The sequence below is a fragment of the Oryzias latipes genome, chromosome 2 (genome assembly GCF_053564925.1).
Source record: "Oryzias latipes strain Hd-rR chromosome 2, Olatipes_Hd-rR_3.1".
Taxonomy (NCBI): domain Eukaryota; kingdom Metazoa; phylum Chordata; class Actinopteri; order Beloniformes; family Adrianichthyidae; genus Oryzias; species Oryzias latipes.
This window is the reverse complement of record NC_136238.1, coordinates 13,154,791-13,170,842: the sequence shown is the minus strand read 5'-3', so window position 1 is coordinate 13,170,842 and position 16,052 is coordinate 13,154,791. Positions and strand designations below refer to the sequence as shown.

At 41.6% G+C, this 16,052-nt stretch overlaps 1 protein-coding gene and 1 long non-coding RNA gene across 4 annotated transcripts in view; one reads left to right on the top strand and one right to left on the bottom strand.

Annotated features, from left to right (window-relative positions):
* Window positions 1-16,052, top strand: part of LOC101163306 (beta-1,3-galactosyltransferase 1) — a 148,569-nt gene that overhangs the window by 26,385 nt on the left and 106,132 nt on the right. The gene's annotated exons all lie outside the window — the stretch shown is intronic.
* On the bottom strand, window positions 13,058-15,986 carry LOC144984436 (uncharacterized). The gene is made up of 3 exons (XR_013648105.1): window positions 15,748-15,986; window positions 14,474-14,574; window positions 13,058-13,237 (listed from the first exon to the last, which is right to left on the bottom strand). It is a non-coding gene; the product is annotated as an uncharacterized LOC144984436 (long non-coding RNA).

Below are 16,052 nucleotides of genomic sequence, written 5' to 3'. Positions count from 1 at the left end.
TAAATGGCATAGTTTAGTTTTGTATTGATCATGTTTAGTCAACAGCTTGCAGTTCTTGAAAGAATGTTCCTGGGTTTTTTTCCTCGTAATACTTTATTTTAGAGGTCAAAACTGAAACAGGGCAGTATTTCACAAATACACCATTAACCAGGAAGAAGAACCTTAATAAAATCCCTTACTCTTATTGGTCTCCTTAAAAATTCTATCTGTGCTCACACTTTAGCCAAACAGCACCACAATTTACTTTGCAAGTTGATCGCTAGCCTTGTTTTTCAGTATGTATTTCTGGCTCGATACGAACCAGTGCTCAAATTCTTTACATTTTTTTCCAATTTTATTCGAAACTACGTTAACATCGACCTCTGCAACACACGTTTAGGCAACCACTTCCAATGAAAAGTCAATGTAAAGGCACATATATGAGTATTTCAGGCTTCTGCTTTCAGGTGTTGCTAAACAAGTTTCTACGATCAATCTTCAGCTATACGCACTAAATTCACATCCTTTGATTGACCGTTAAAAGTTAAACCAGGTCGAAATGGGACTAATTAGGGACTTAGATTTAGTTGTGATACAAAGTTGGCTTCCTTTTCAAATCACAGATGAATACGTGAAGGAAAGATGAATAATTGTGACTTGTGTCCGGCCGCAATTATGCGACTAAAAATCTTTCATATAGAGCTGTGACAGAAAAAGCCTGGATAAAGATTCACACGATTTATGCCGCTTTGACAGTTCGGACTAAGCCTCTTCCAAGTGAAAGTGGCGGATATGCTGTAGTAAACAGTAGAAAAAGAATAAGCCCCTCCCTGCTTTCCCAGTGTGAATGCCATGGACTAAACGCGCATCAAAGGTGTGTACATACGTTTAGAGGGTGAAGGGGTTTAAAGATAGCAGGAATAGGAGTGAGGCTCATGTCACGTGAGTAAACAGGAAGTAAAACTAGCATTTCCTTTGCTTCATTATCCGCCAACTTCAAATGTTGTTACCGACATTGAAACAATGGAGTCTGGAGTCTCTGACAGATTACGAGGCTTACGTTGACAAGTGTTTCGAGCGGATAGTCATGGGGAAGACGGAACCCGCCCCCACCCCAACTTCAAAGATGTAATGATGCTTCAAAGAGCCACCCCCTCAGGTAATCTAATCCCCGTCAGACATGATGATATTTTACCTGGTAGTTTTCAAGGTGTTTCACTAAATCCAACAGTGCCACCGGAGAGGCATTCGAGTTATTGACGCCGGAACACTCTTATCGTCCCTGCAGCAGAGGAACCTTTAAAAGTCTCACAGCAGTCCATTAGGAGCACAGTGGTGGGCTGACGGCAAAGCTCATAGGCAAGCTGCCAACAAAGTCAAATATAAAGGTATTTGGTGTCCGCTGAAATCCCGCAGCGCACATTAAAAAAGCGACGGATTAACTGGAGAAGTCTTTGTTCCGTTTCTGTTTGTGGTTTCCCACGTGCTCTGTCAGGGTTCTGTGTGAGACAGCCACCTCCACTGGGGTCCATAAAACCTTAAGGCTTAGAAAATAACACACTAAGTAACCTTTTGTGTGGCTTGTTTGTATCCAAACAAAAATATGAGGAGAAAGAAATGAAAAGAGTAGGTAATAGAAAATCTAAGTAATTGCTGGTTTAATTGCAAGTGTTGCTGAATAATTACTAAGATGAGGATTTGTAAATTAGGAAAAAACTTTTATTTTGAAACTTTATTTAAAGTTCATTCCCCGTTTAATATTTGTAGTGACATAGTTCAGAAATATACCAAGAATGGAATGATAGAATGATCAAATGATACATTTCTTGTGTTGACTTTCCCTGCTATAAGATCCACTTAAAGAAAACTTGTGTTTTTGGCCTTTCTAACAGGTTTTTATGGTGTGTTTTTTTGATGATTGAGGGCATAAATTAGGAAAATAAGGATCAAAATTCTGAGTATTTCTTTCTTCATACAGCCATGAATCAGGAGCAAATGAAAAAAAAAAACCTGCCGTTTGTGAAAGAGTATATGTTATGCAGAAAAGACTGGATGGGCCCATGAGCTCCCTGCTTCAATTCACTGAAGAAAGACTGCTCGCCATTTTTGTCACACCACTAACGTTAAGTCGGAGGTTTGAGGGGCGAGCGCGTAAACAGAGAGCTCCCAGTTATGTGACGGGAAGGGGCTGGTCAGAGACAAATTTCTAATTAACTTCTTCCGCTCTGCATGCAAGTATATATCCTTATTGACAAATTTTGTCAATTAAAGTAATTTCTTTGTAATTAGACTACTGAAACACTTTTAATATAGATTAAAAAGATGATCAGCGTGGGACTTTGTTTGATTTGTTTTTTTCTCTTGCCTTAGCTTGGTCTTTATAAATTTGGATCCCTAAGTTTTACATTTGTCTTTTCCTTTTTCTGTTTGCTGATGAGGTAAACTTAGTCATTTTGCTAGTGCAACTCAGTTCATTAAATAAATTTAGCCAAACGCCACTTTTGTGAGGTGGAATATCTTTAGAGAAGACTTTTAGGAAAACAAACTAACCAAATATAGCAAAGATTAAAAGAATTTTGTATTTATTTTAGTGGGGAAAAAAACACAGTACAAGATTATTTCTAAAAGAAGAAAGTATAATGTTTACAATAGATTTCTTTTATTGATTATTGGCACCTCTGAGAATCTATAGGTGATTTCTTTGCAGAGTAGACAGTTGGCCAGCTTGATGCACTTTTCTGATCATATTTTCTTGTAAAAAACAACAAAAAACAGAAGCCTTTAAGACAAAAAAAAAAGTTGTTTATAGTTTCTGAGGACACACTACTCTTCATCCTCTTGTTAAAATGTGACTTCATCCTTCTAACGACCTGTTTTATTGTTTGGATGACATGCATTTTGTTTAAACGGTGCCTGTGTGACGTGGATGGTCTGATGATGCAGAGTTATTGCTCCCTTCCATCACCACATGTGTGGCAGTGTGCTGCCATCCTCCAACATTCATCACCATTAAGAGAGCAATCAGCGGTGCTGCGGACCAGCTTCAGCTGTGTAGAGTGCACTGTTCTGGATTCACCCGCTCACCCTGACCGCCCCTCCCCCTCCCCTTACACCTTTATCAAACGCTCTGATCTATTGAGGGAGAGAGCCGAAGTGCTCTTCAAATAAAGGCAATAACTCTGTGGCCGTGGAGAAGGAAATCAAGAGGCTCGCGTGTCCCAGCGAGCCAGGCAGCCATCCTTCGCCGGCCCGGCTGCGCACATGGACCTCCATTTCTCATTCCTTCACGCCCCCTCCCATCACCCTTCCTTCTGTTGCTGCCTCCTCACTCAAGTTTATCATCAGCTTCTCCCCATAGATGACTTATTGGCTTCCTCACCCCTCATCTGTCCGCCTGGCTGAAAAGGCCTCCCAGGAAGAGATTAGCAATCCAATAACTGGCAGAGCATCCACCCCAGCAGCAGGTGCTCTCAAGACGGAATACTGATGAGTGCAGCCAGGACACTCTAATACCCAGCCAGGCGTTTGTTTATTAATAATCAGTGAGAACCTTTCCATGACTCCATCTCCTTCACTTCAGTTCAAATATTTTGTCTTATCTCAAAGAGTTTAACGTGACACAAGTATGTTCATAACCAAGACTAATGATTAAACAACATTTCCATCTGATGTATACTTAACTGGTGTTTTACAGTGATTGTATAAAGAAATGGACAGAGCCAGCGCTGATGTCACCCTTGGATTTGTATTGGGCCAATGCATGCCAGTTTTTCAAGTTGTAGTCATTTCGACAGAACGTTTTATGAGCCTAACCTTTTCTATTGGTGTCAAGTTTGAAAGGTTTCTTTTGCAAAAATCCAATAAAGTCTAGTCCAAATAGAGTAATAACCTCAGATAAACCAAAGGTTGTTTTGGGAGAATGTAATCGATAAATTAACAGAACTACTTAAAGCTGTCAAAGGGACCATTTAGTATGAGGTAATGAGGAAATGCAACCTCCTGAGAAAAGATGTGATGAAGCATTCCAACAACTCCCGAAAGAGCAGTGAGGGCATCTCTGCATCCTTCACAAAGCATAGGTGGGGGCAACCCACCTATGCTTTGTGGGTAGCCCTGTAGATGAAGAGCATCGTAAAAAAAAAACTGAAACCATACATGAAATGATGAGGAGCGTCCTAAAAATCCCTTAACAAACAGACATGAAGTGATGAGGAGCGTCCCATCAAACCTCAGAACAGACAGGATCTATTTTTTTCTCTTTCTTCTTCTTATTTTTTCTGGGGGGGGAGGCCCTGGGAAGGGGGGTAGTGCTAGTTTCTCAGGAAGGTCAGGGGTATGAGTGGTGGTGCTGGACCTCCAGCCCCTCGGGTGCGGCGTTGGGTCCCTTCCTTGCTGACTGTCTCTCTGCGCTGGCGCTGTCCCGGTCTCTGTCTGCGGCTGGCTGGCCGCCCTGGGAAGTGAGGCGCCTACTGAGGCTGGCTGGGGGGCCAGTCGCTTGGGGGGAGCCTTCTCCCCCAATTGTGCCGATCCGCCAGGTCCTTTCCACCCAAAAAACTTTTGCACACATGCACATAGGGCTCCGGGAATTGGACGGGTAGGATTTGCTGGGGGGGCTGACCAGGGGTTACTCTCTTTGGGGCCTCATTGGCACCCGCCCTCCATTCCACTTTTACTCGCATATTAGACACCTTGATTCATCTAGGGTCTTGTGGGGGGGGTCTGGTGGAGGGGGGCACGGTGAAACATCCGGGCTCATCTCTCACCGGTCCGCCCCTCAATTTTAACTCTCACTCTAGACCAGGGGTGGGCACTGAGGGCCGCATTCCTGCATGTTTTCCAGCATACCCTGCTCTTGCATGTTCTGATTGGCTGGACACACCTGAACCAGGTAATCAGCCATGAGTAGGGCAAGATTATTGGCTGGACAACCCTGAACCAGGTAATCAGCCATGAGTAGAGCAAGACTATCTAGAAATCATGCAGACACACCGGCCCTCGAGGCCTGGAATTGCCCACCCCTGCTCTAGACACTGCATGTTGGCACCACACACACAGCAAACACACACACAGGGGGGGGCTCTGCTGCTTTGCAGCAGCGGGGCCCACAGCCCCATTGGAGACCTCCCATTTTACCTGCAGCACACACACCCGCACCCACACCACAATACACAGGTGGGAACGGGGAAGGGCAGCCGTTCTTCACCCGCCTGGTCCCCCCAGGGCGGCCTGGCTTGTGGGGACCCTGCTAGCCGAGGCCGGTGGCTGGGCGTGCGGTGCTAGGGGTTCGAGGGGCTGGAGTTGGTTACTGTATAGCGCCGGAGGGTGGGGGGCAATCAGAAGAATGTGTGTGAGAGTGCATGGGTGGGGACAGGCCTGGGGGCTACCTCGCCAGTACCCGCTGGGGCTCACCCTCCCTTTTCAAGAGTGGGAAGGGCAGTGGGGGGGTGAGGGAGGAGGGGTTGAGGGATGTGTTGGGTGAGGGGGGCTGTAGAGGGTAGTGTATTGTGGGGGGAGGTAGGCGTGGAGCTGTGGTTGCGTCGTGATCTTTGGGTTGCTTGGGTCTTGTGCCGGGGCTGGCCGGCGTTGACGAGACTCCGGCTGGGTGGTTGGGATCTTGGGCTCTCTGGGTCCTGGCTTCGTCCTTGGCCAGTGTCTCGGTATCCAGCAACCAGTGTCCCAATGGCTGCTGCCCGGTACGGTGGAGCGCGCCTGTCCTGTCCTGGGGGTCCTGACGCTGGGCTCGCCTATGCACCTGGCTGGGTGGCTGTTTGCTCAGTTCTTGGACTGAACAAGTTAGAAAAAAAAAAAGAAAAGACAGAAACTGAACTTAACCCTGATGAATTTCTAAATAGAAAATTCAAACAAAAGCACAACTGAATTTCAACTAAAAACCTACATCTCAAGGGACAGTATTTTTTTTAGGATATTAGCCTATAACCATACTTACAGCTTCTTTTACACAAGAATACTCTTATCCTCTTGGAACCAGCATCCCTTTGCAAAAAAGGAAATTTTGGACTCAGACTTTTTCAAGGCTTTGTTTTAGAGAAAAGTGCAGCATAAAAAATTAAAAGGTCAGATTGGAACATTTGTTGATGCTAATCTCATGTGCCCACTCATTATATCCGCATTAAACTATTCTCTCCACGCTGCAAGGGTGTTTTGTAATATTTTATTGAGAAAGACTGGATAAAAGACAAAGCCTTGCAAGAGAGGGAAGAAGCTTGCAAATTTAATTTGCTTTTGTCAGAATGGAGACTTTAGGCGGAGGTATTTCTGACAGAAAGATGTTCGCATAAAGCTCAGACAGGTTTCTGTGGATGGGGGAGGACAAACAGCAGTTCTCGGTGCAGTTTGTTTGGCCAGGCTGAGCTCCAAAACAGAGATGACAAGACTGTTAAGTGCGCCAAATGCCAAATAAGATGGATGGAAATTGCTCCGAATTTTGAAAGGCTTTCAAAATTCCAAAATTCCTGTTTTTGGCACTTTGCCAAAAACAGGAAAATGCTTCTGGATCAAGGCCAAAACTGTCGCGGACCTCACAAGGTACGTCCTGAAGGTAGAAAAAGTCTCATTTGGCCTAAAAGAAAAGCAAAATTTATCCTACTATTCATTGCATAAATAAAGTAATGTAGATGTTAGAGGAGCAGTGCCAATTATTTAATATCTTTTGCCAATAAATGAATTAAAATTCCATAAGATCTTAAAAATTCTTAACAAGTTTGACACTTTTTACTCATGTGGTACAGTCACTTTCTATAACATCAAACATTAGTTAGTTTTCAGCTGTTTTAATTTATCTAAAAACCTGGAAAATGTCACCACCACGCTTTACATGTTGTCAAATAAAAAGAGCAATTACAATCATTTGACACAATATCGGCTACATTTCCATGTCATCATGTATTCAGAGCAGTTTTACCCGAGCCTTTTTCCATTTTCTCGCTGTCTGTTGTACAGTTGTTGCTCCATCTGCATCCTCAAAAGCTGGTCGTTTGTCGTCTCAGGGAAGTGTGTTGCGCCCTGTTGGGTGCCGCCCCACTCCCACACTCTCTGCGATGATAAATAAGGGAACCTTCCCACCTCGACGGTTACTGTCTGCAGAGGCAAACTAAGTAGAGAGAAGTCAAGTTTAGCTGAACCACGGGGTAGAAAACCAACCCATTAATCATCAAAACCGATGTTACCGACAAGCGTGAAATGTCACAAGTCCAAAGACCTTTTTAGCCAATAAATTGTGCTCATAATAGAAAAACAAAAGATGAAAACATGGGTATTGGTATATTTTGAATTGTTATCCAAGGAGTTGTCAAAAGTTGATCATCATTTAGTTTTCAAACTCAACCTTTTATAGGGTTTTTCCTGTTTTTTACACTTCTAATTGGATGAAAGTTGACAATGCCAAACATTTTCTTATGCTGCCACTTTGCAAGTCAAGAAACAGATTTATTGGAAACTCCTTTGGGATCAAAAATGGGTGACATTGGTACAAATGCCAAGTCAGTGTAACTCCAAATTTGGACCAATTAATTCAAGTTTTTCTTCAAGTTTGCATCTCCAACAACTGAAATACACAACCCCTTTTAAAAACGGAGCTATCAAACACGCATTTATTGGTTTAGTTGCCCACACTGAGAGCATGTCATTAGCCGTGAGCCAAAACAAATATGAATTTTCTGTAGAAATAGATGGCAGAGCTTCAAGAGGCTTTTTTTTAAACAATGTGAAGTTTTATTACACAAGTATGCAGAAGCCTTGTTTATCCACTCTCACCAGCCCTCCAGTTTTTATGACCCCATAAAACACTGTTTATGCAGTGTAACACTATACATTTCCCATAGGAGACATTGAAAGACGGCACCATATCATTCTCCAGCCGGATTTTTAGTAATACTCCAACTGCAAAAAGTACCGCATCAGAGTAACTTTAACCAATTTTTACAAGTTTCCGTTACACATAAATCACATTTTTTAAATATGCCTTCTAAAAAGCAAGTGCAATTCAAAGTGCTTTATTTAATATTAAGTCAAAAAGGTTTGCTAATTAATTCAGTCGGTGTCTGTGACTGAATCTGACTTAAAAAAAATGCCTGATTTCTGAACCCAGACTTGGCTCAGTCCACTGGAAAATGAAGATTAAAGATCTACACTCATTCATGGCTTAAAACTACATTCAAAGCGAAGCTTTTAAAACAATGAGATTTGTGGGAAGTGATGGACCAAAGCCCCTTAAGGGTTTTGTATTAAATAAGAATTGTATTAGTAATTTAAACCCTTAGAAAACAAGACAGATGGCACCTTTTTGCCAAAACAGTCAGGACTCTACCTACAATCTTGGATGAGCCAGATCACTTTTAGGTAATTCGATGAAGACCCGATTTTAATTTGCTGTATTCTAGAAGTCATAGCTATATCAGTTTTGTATTGAGAGACCGCATTTAGAATTTTTAGATGATTGTTTTGATGGAAGGATAAAATATGAATGAAAAGACCCGTTTTGTTTAAATGTGTATTTGCCAAGGTGCTGAAATACAATTTCACAGGTCTTCTGGGACCAGAAGCAATTTACTTTGTTTTCCTTTGAATTCAACTGTGGAAACCCACAGGTCATCCAGGTCTTTCTGCTCATCAACAACTTAGTCTCTTTAGGCTCCACCGATACAGAACAGCCTCGGCAAAGCATTGAAAATGTTATGCTTTGCTGGGACTGTTAAAAGTGTAAGTTTTGAAGCCCAAAGTGTATTTAAAAAGGAACAAAATTGGTCTCAGACCAAAACCCCGAGGAATACCACAACTAATTATGGTAGGAGCAGAAATTAAAAACTAGCATTTTTTATTTTCATTTTATTTGACTTTATTCAGAACAAATGATCTTCTACAATGCTAAATGTCGTTGGTCAGCTTTTTTTGAATAAAAAAACTGATTCAAAACCACTTTTATCATAAAAAAATTCCAGAAGAGTCAGAAAATATTAAAAAGGCTTATGAAGAGATAAGTTACTGATTGGGGACAATATTGGGAAAGCTAACACTTGAGGTGGACAAATGGACAGTCTTTTGCCTGAGTGACATTTCTATGAAACCAAGACAAATCTTAGCTAGCTTAAAAATATGTATAAATAGTGCAGTACTAAACAATTAGTTGACTATTTTCTATTCTAAGCTAAAGCAATAAGAATCTGAGTTATAGATGATGTAAAAAGGATGCTAATAATTAAAAGTGCTTAAAGACAGTTATTGATATATCATATATTGATATGTATGACACGGGTGATAGTCCAGAAGAAATAGATTTAAGCAGGTATCGCTTCTTGTCAAATACTATTGTCTGGTCACTAGTCATCAGAAAGCTCAGATTTAACCGTGCACGCCTTCTTCTAAACTTCTTGCCGTAGTACCCCAAGCACTTCCTGGCTCACCCACATTTATTGTCTGTCGCCGCCAGCGTAAGATTTAAAGCTTCCAGAGGACTGCCCCAACACAAACTCAACACAAAGTCCCCGTAGGTGTGCGTTTTCCTTATGCAGGGAACACAAAAGGGATTAAACCTACTACAGTGTCACTGCAAGTCATCTCCCTTGTCCATAAATCCCCTCTGGGTTTTCTGCAGCCGGGCATTGAATTTACACGCTCCGCCTGTGTTCTGTGCCGTTTGTGTATTCTTCAATTTCATGGCGGTTTGTGTTTCACGATAAAGAGTCAGTAGGAGTCCTTTTTTTTTTTTTTTCCAAGGCCAAGTGAAAGGGATGTGGAGTGTTCTAGTGTGCCGATCACAGCATAGAGCTCTTCTTTTGGCTATTCTTGGAAGGTGTCCTATAAAAAGCAAAATAGGAGATTTGCTTTCAGAAACGATTGGTGGGGGACACAGTGGATGCTTTCTCCACGTCTTTCTCTGCAGGTGCTGCAAGAATCATTCAAAGCATCTATTTTTAATAAGTGTTTACATATGAAACAGCCGAGAGAGTTGAACAGAAAGGGGGTGATAAAAGACTAGCTCCTGCAGTTGGATGTTTGCCTTTCTCTAAGGGCAGACGGTAACTGTGCATGAGACGCAGGTGCTGCAAAAGATCGCCTCTAATTTTATAAGGAACCCAAGACAGCAAAGCAGGTTCTCTTTTGCCCCTCTTGTTACACCGGTTAATCCAACCTTTCTATCTACCAGATAGAAAGAGTATTCACGTAATTAACGTCTTTTCAGCAAATTCTCAAGCGGAGAAAAAGCAGCTTTGCGTTATTTTGCACTACTTTACGTTAGTCACGTGTTGCACATCGGTGCAAAGCCACTCTGTGAAGCCGCCTGTCAAAAATCCCCTGATTTGTGTTAATCGTGTAGGCATCGCCGGCAACAACTCTGATGTTAAAGTTGAAAATCGCCTGGTATTCACAAGCCTAAATCATGTAGAACAAATTCAATAAAATGACTGCACTAATAATACGAAAGGATTAAACCAAACAGATCATCGAGGGTGGCAGTACCAGTATAGTCTGGCAAATAACGGTAGGGATGCCGGACCATCCTGTACATAAATAGTAGGGATGTCAGTCAAGTCTGCAATGTGAAAATAGGGATACCAGTGTAGCCTGAGCAATGACGATACACAATATCATTCAACTCTGCACAATTGACAGTTGACAGTTTGGACACCAGTGTAGCCTGAAAAGGGACCCAATAAAATATCAGTCAAGACTGTACTGTGACAGTAGAGGTACCTGTCAAGTCTGTACCTGGATGGTACACATACCATCTTACCAAATGTGTAATTCATCTGTGAAAGGCAAAGATAGTTTCAAGATATAATAAAAGTTTGCCTTCTAGTTCTGCCCTGTGAGAATATATACACAACTGAGAAGTGGCAACAATAATTGTGCCAGACATACCATACTTTTGTTTGCGACTCCAGCCAAAACTTGCCTGCCATTTCATCCCAGCTGTGTTTCAGTTTTCGCCTCAATAACAGAAATGAACCGACTCTGAAAGAACGCTTGCTTGTTTATTACAAAGGAATAAAAAGTCACATTGACTCGAGCAGACAAAATGCTTCCCGAAACGCACACATAAATGTAGTAAGGCTTGTTTGCGTTTGTGGAAAGGTTGTTGACAATGACTGAATGAATGTTCACAGAGGCTTTCCCACTATAAGGTGTCTGTTGTGTGCGCTTTTGGGATTATAGATTGGGGGCTTAATAATCGATGACAGTGAGGTTGTCAAAAAAGATTACAAGCCTAATCTCCAGTGTATGCCTTTATAATGCTCTTTACACTTAGAAGCCATTGAAATCCTGGGCTTAGTGTGCCAGCAGCCAACGTTTGTCACAATACTGGTTTATTCTGAAATGCATTGTGGAGTTCATTTCTGGCCCCAGGAAGGTTTGCTTCCAGGAGTGTTATTTGATGTTATTTCTGTGGTGACATTTTAGAGAGGAATTTGACATTTTGATCAATATGCAGGAGAATATCAATCCCCAATAAAGCGTGCAGGAAGAGGGGAAACGTTGCCATTGTTGTCCCTGGACATCATTCCGGAAGCTTCCGAGACAGGTCACCATCTGCTGTTAAACCCCTTCATTTGCATACACACACACACACCTACCCTCCCGTTTACTGTGCTGTGAGACGCAGGAACGCCAACTGCATCACCCTCCACGTCCTTGGCTGATTTCCAGGCCCTTTCGGCTGATGGAGGGGGACCGGCGACAGCCCCAGCGGAGCCTGGCTGAGCTCTGCGAGCAACAAGCGTGACACAGTAATTATGGGAAATGGACAGCAGTCAAGCCTGGACGCGAAGCTTCAAATGCTCATTCTGTGACATCACAGCTCCTATTAATTGAGTTGGTGGGGAAATTTTGTAATGTATTTAATTTCAGTTGTTTTTTAACTGTATTTATTTTGTATTGATGCCTTTTGGCCCAGGTCTTCCTTGAAAAAGAGATGCAGTCTCAATGGAATTTCCTGGTAAAAAAAAAAAAAATTTGCCCTTTGATTTGAAAAACTTTGCAATAGATGGCTTTAAAGGCCTGACAGCAAGGAATTAGTTGGTGAATCAGGGGGAATGTTAAAAAATGCTTTGATAAAACTCTGTTTCATCTTAAACTTTGAAAAACTTGTTCAGGTTGGAAAAATAAAATTGACTTAGATTTGTATGATTGCTATAAAATAGCCATCATGTTCAGGTTTGCAGATTGTATAACAATAGCTCCTAAGAGAGACTTGGTTATATAGAACACACAGGGAATTTGACCTGTGTTTTTCTCCAATGTAAGTGGCCTCCTTTCACCTTTAACCCTTGTGCTATCCTATGACCCCACCCTTACATTGACGTGTTCTCCCTACCATGATAAAGGTGGATTTTTGGGGGCGAAACAGAAACGGTACGGTTCATTGCTAGTGTGGTTAGCAGATATGGATTAGCATCACGTCAGAAGAGTGGCATTGGTTTACTGTCATTTGAAAGACAATTTAAACTCAATAATTGTGTACAAAGTTGTTGTTTTTTTTCCCACTGCAATAGACTGGCAACCCATCTAGGGTGTTTGCACACCTTCATCCATCATTGGCTGGGATAGGCTCCAGCAACCCTATGACCCTTAACGGAAACAAAACAGGTTTAGAGGATGTATACTTTTTTTCTGTCAAATTTAATGTGTTTTTTTTTTTTTTTTTACTTTTTTTCTTTTTGTCATTTGCAACAAAATAAAAAGCATGTTTTCTCCATCCACCAAAAAAATAAAAATTAATTGACAACCTTTGAATAATGCTGATAGAGAGAAGAAATTCCAAGCTATTAATTTTGCTGCAAACATGAAATAGATAAAAGAAATGAAATCCTGGAGTGAGTAATATATAAATACATTTATAAACAAACTGAATCCATTGTTTACAAAAAGGTAATTCCATATCATTTCAGGTATCAAATCATTTATTAAAAAAAAAAAACTGTCATGATCAGCAAAGCTGAGTAGACCCAATTATTGAAACCCGGAAGGAAAACAGGAGATGGAGTAGGATTAAATGATTTATTGTCCATATTTTGATGAGGATCAGCAGGTAAGTCTGGATGTTGTTTTCTTTCAACGGCGAAGCGACTCTTGATGTGCAGCTGAGAGGATTTGCGTGGCTCTGAGACGTGGCGAGGCTTGGAGTCGTGGCGTGGCTAGGAGTCGTGGTGAGACTCACTGATGTGGCATAGCTTGGAGGTAACGGAGGATTTTCAGCAGGCTTGTGAAGGTAGGACCAGGTGGGCACACACGGAAAACTGTTCTGTAGACGAGGTTTAAAACTGGGATTAGTCAAAAAGCCTGTAAAGTGTAAACCAGAGAGCATGACGTAGTCTTCTGATAATTGAAATGCATCCGGCACTGCTTTGATTGTGTGAAGCACTGAGGCGTGGCAAATTTTGACCTCACTAGCAGATCGCTAAACCACAAATTAGCCAATGTGTCCATGACAAATTATACAATAGCTGTAAAATTACAATAATTCTAAATGTCAGTGTGTGACATAGCTTTGTGGTTTTTTTTATCTTGTTTTATGACATGTGTGCCAGTATTTGTATACCAGTTTCCATTTCAGTAAACACATTTGCTGTTTTCATTCTGCTATTGGGATAAATCCCAATCCAACAGCCTGTTGTTCTGGAAGAGACAACCTTTCAGCAGAATGTCCCAGCTATTGTCCCAAGACCAACCTAAGCTGACAGGGCAGTAGGGAAAATGCTAAGGAGAGCATATTTCACTGTAAATGCTCCTTCAGCCATTAAGCTACATTGACATCAGACATGTGTCACAGATTCAATATCGTGGGTTCTTGAACATTTACTGTATCGGGTCTATCGCTACCCGACACTAAAGCATCTTCACCACCTACAGTTGGCAGAGGCTTGGGGCGAAATGTCGCACATCTTTCTCCAGGCTTTTCTTTTTCACAGCTCTTTTCAAATTTATGACTGTGTCATACAATTGATTAATTTCCCCTTCTTGGTCAGTTTTCAAACGGTTGGCACTTCTGTGAATCCAAAGGGACGCCATCCATACGCTACTTCTAGATCGGAGTCCCTGATTGATCAAAGTTCAACCTGGTTCCACTTTCCATGTGCGTTCAATGGCCGGATATTTTCTACGTAGAGCCCGAAAACGTGAATGTGAGAGTTTTGAAAACAGAATTTACATCGACATCGACTGTTCATTGGAAGTGGTTGCTGGAAGGCGTGTTACAGAGGGGCATGCAAATGTAGCATTACATGTGATGCGAATATTCCCAGTCTTGAGTATAGTCATGAAACCCAACATTCAGGTGGGTGATTATCGGTTCAAAGTCTTTAAAATGTTGCTTCTGATGTAACTTTATGTGCATCTCTATATGTTTGGAGTAGTTTAAAGCAACTTATTTTCTTTGAGTTCTATTGCATCAAAGACAGAAAAAAAAAAAACTACTAATCCAAGATTCATTGTTCACATCTCCATTGAGATTCATCAGCACATTGAGTAATTACCACACCTCTTCTGCACATGCTCAAGTCGAATTAAACCTGTCTTTGGTAATTTATTGAAATTCAGACGCCTCGTCCTCCAACTCTCCTCCTAATTAGACACGAAAATCTGTGAACACAAGGGTGGGAAATTATTAGAACAGTTGGGTGTAAAAAGAAAATTACAGAGAGCCCTCTTTTTCTCACTTCTCCTTGAAAATTGAATGTCAGTGGAACTTTGTTAGCAAAGGTTAACATGGTCATTTGGATTCAGCCAGCAGCACCTCTAATTTATTCCCAAAGTGGTGTTGCACATTTATGGATCCGTTCCATATGCAGGGTGGGGAGGGGTGGATTTCCATCACAGAATATCATTTAGAACAAGAGTGTGTCTAATACGAGATACTTGCCCAGAACCAGACGGAAACCTGTTTCATTTGAATAAAACCCGATTATGATTCTTAAAGAACCACTCCAATGAAAATTTTCACCATGTTCTTGTGGCGTTTCTGATGGAGGATTTATATTAGGATACTTTAGCTAAATAATTGCATTTCTGAGTATTTCTCTATTTAAATCAGTGTGAATCAGGAACAGACAAAAAAAAGGCATTTTGAAAAAGAATGTATTTGAGACGTAGAAAATACGCTGAGCGGGGTACAAGCTTCCTCCTCCGCTCTATTCTGATAAATTCACTTGCAGAAAAATAGATCCAAATAGACAAATAGATTCATTTCAAACTGAAATGGAGCTGATGAAGAGTAATACCAAGGACCCGATTACGTCGCCCGGTTTGGCGTCACCGGGCCCCACTATGGAGCCAGGCCTGGGGTTGGGGCTTGCAGGAGAGCGCCTGGTGTCCGGGGCTCTTCCCAGTTCGCAGTTTTAATTTTTGGGTATTCAAAGGGTTAAGTCAAGCATTTTTGTGTTTGGTTTTCGTCATGTTTGGCCAACGTCTTGCAACCCTATAAAAGATGTTTCTGGGCTCTCTTTTCCTCTTAAACATTTGCATTTGGTTTGCTAAAACATCTGATTTTAGAGGTCAATCCCGGAACAGCAGCCCTCTTGGAGCGGTGCTTCATAAAACCACCATAGACCCGGAAGAAAAACATGAATAAAAACCATCTTTCTCGTTGAGAATTCCCTCTGCATTCACACTTTCGCTAAACAAAACCAGAGTTTACTTGCGCGTTAATGGCTAATATTCAAATTCTTTAAAATTAGGAGGTAAAAACACAAAATAATACCATGTGAGGGGCAATAAGCAAGCAGGAGATAGTGTATATAGATAGCTCTCACTTACTGGTGACGGGAAGGGGGGCGGGGTGGCTCTGCTCCAATGGTCTCGCTCACAACTCTGTGGTGAATTTCTCATGATTTACTGTCGCTCTGCAGAAACTGTCCTAGAAAATGACACAGTTTTTTTGATTTTGGCTAAAACAGAGATAATGAGAATTAAAAGACCACTTGGAAGGCTTTTCAAAAAAAGAGCAAAAGATGATCGAAGTGGGACCTTAAGGGATGTTGAAAAATCCAGAAGCCTCTGCCTCGATAGTCAGGGCTTTATTCAAAGCAAACATGGAAACGACTCAACTCGTCTTCCTGATG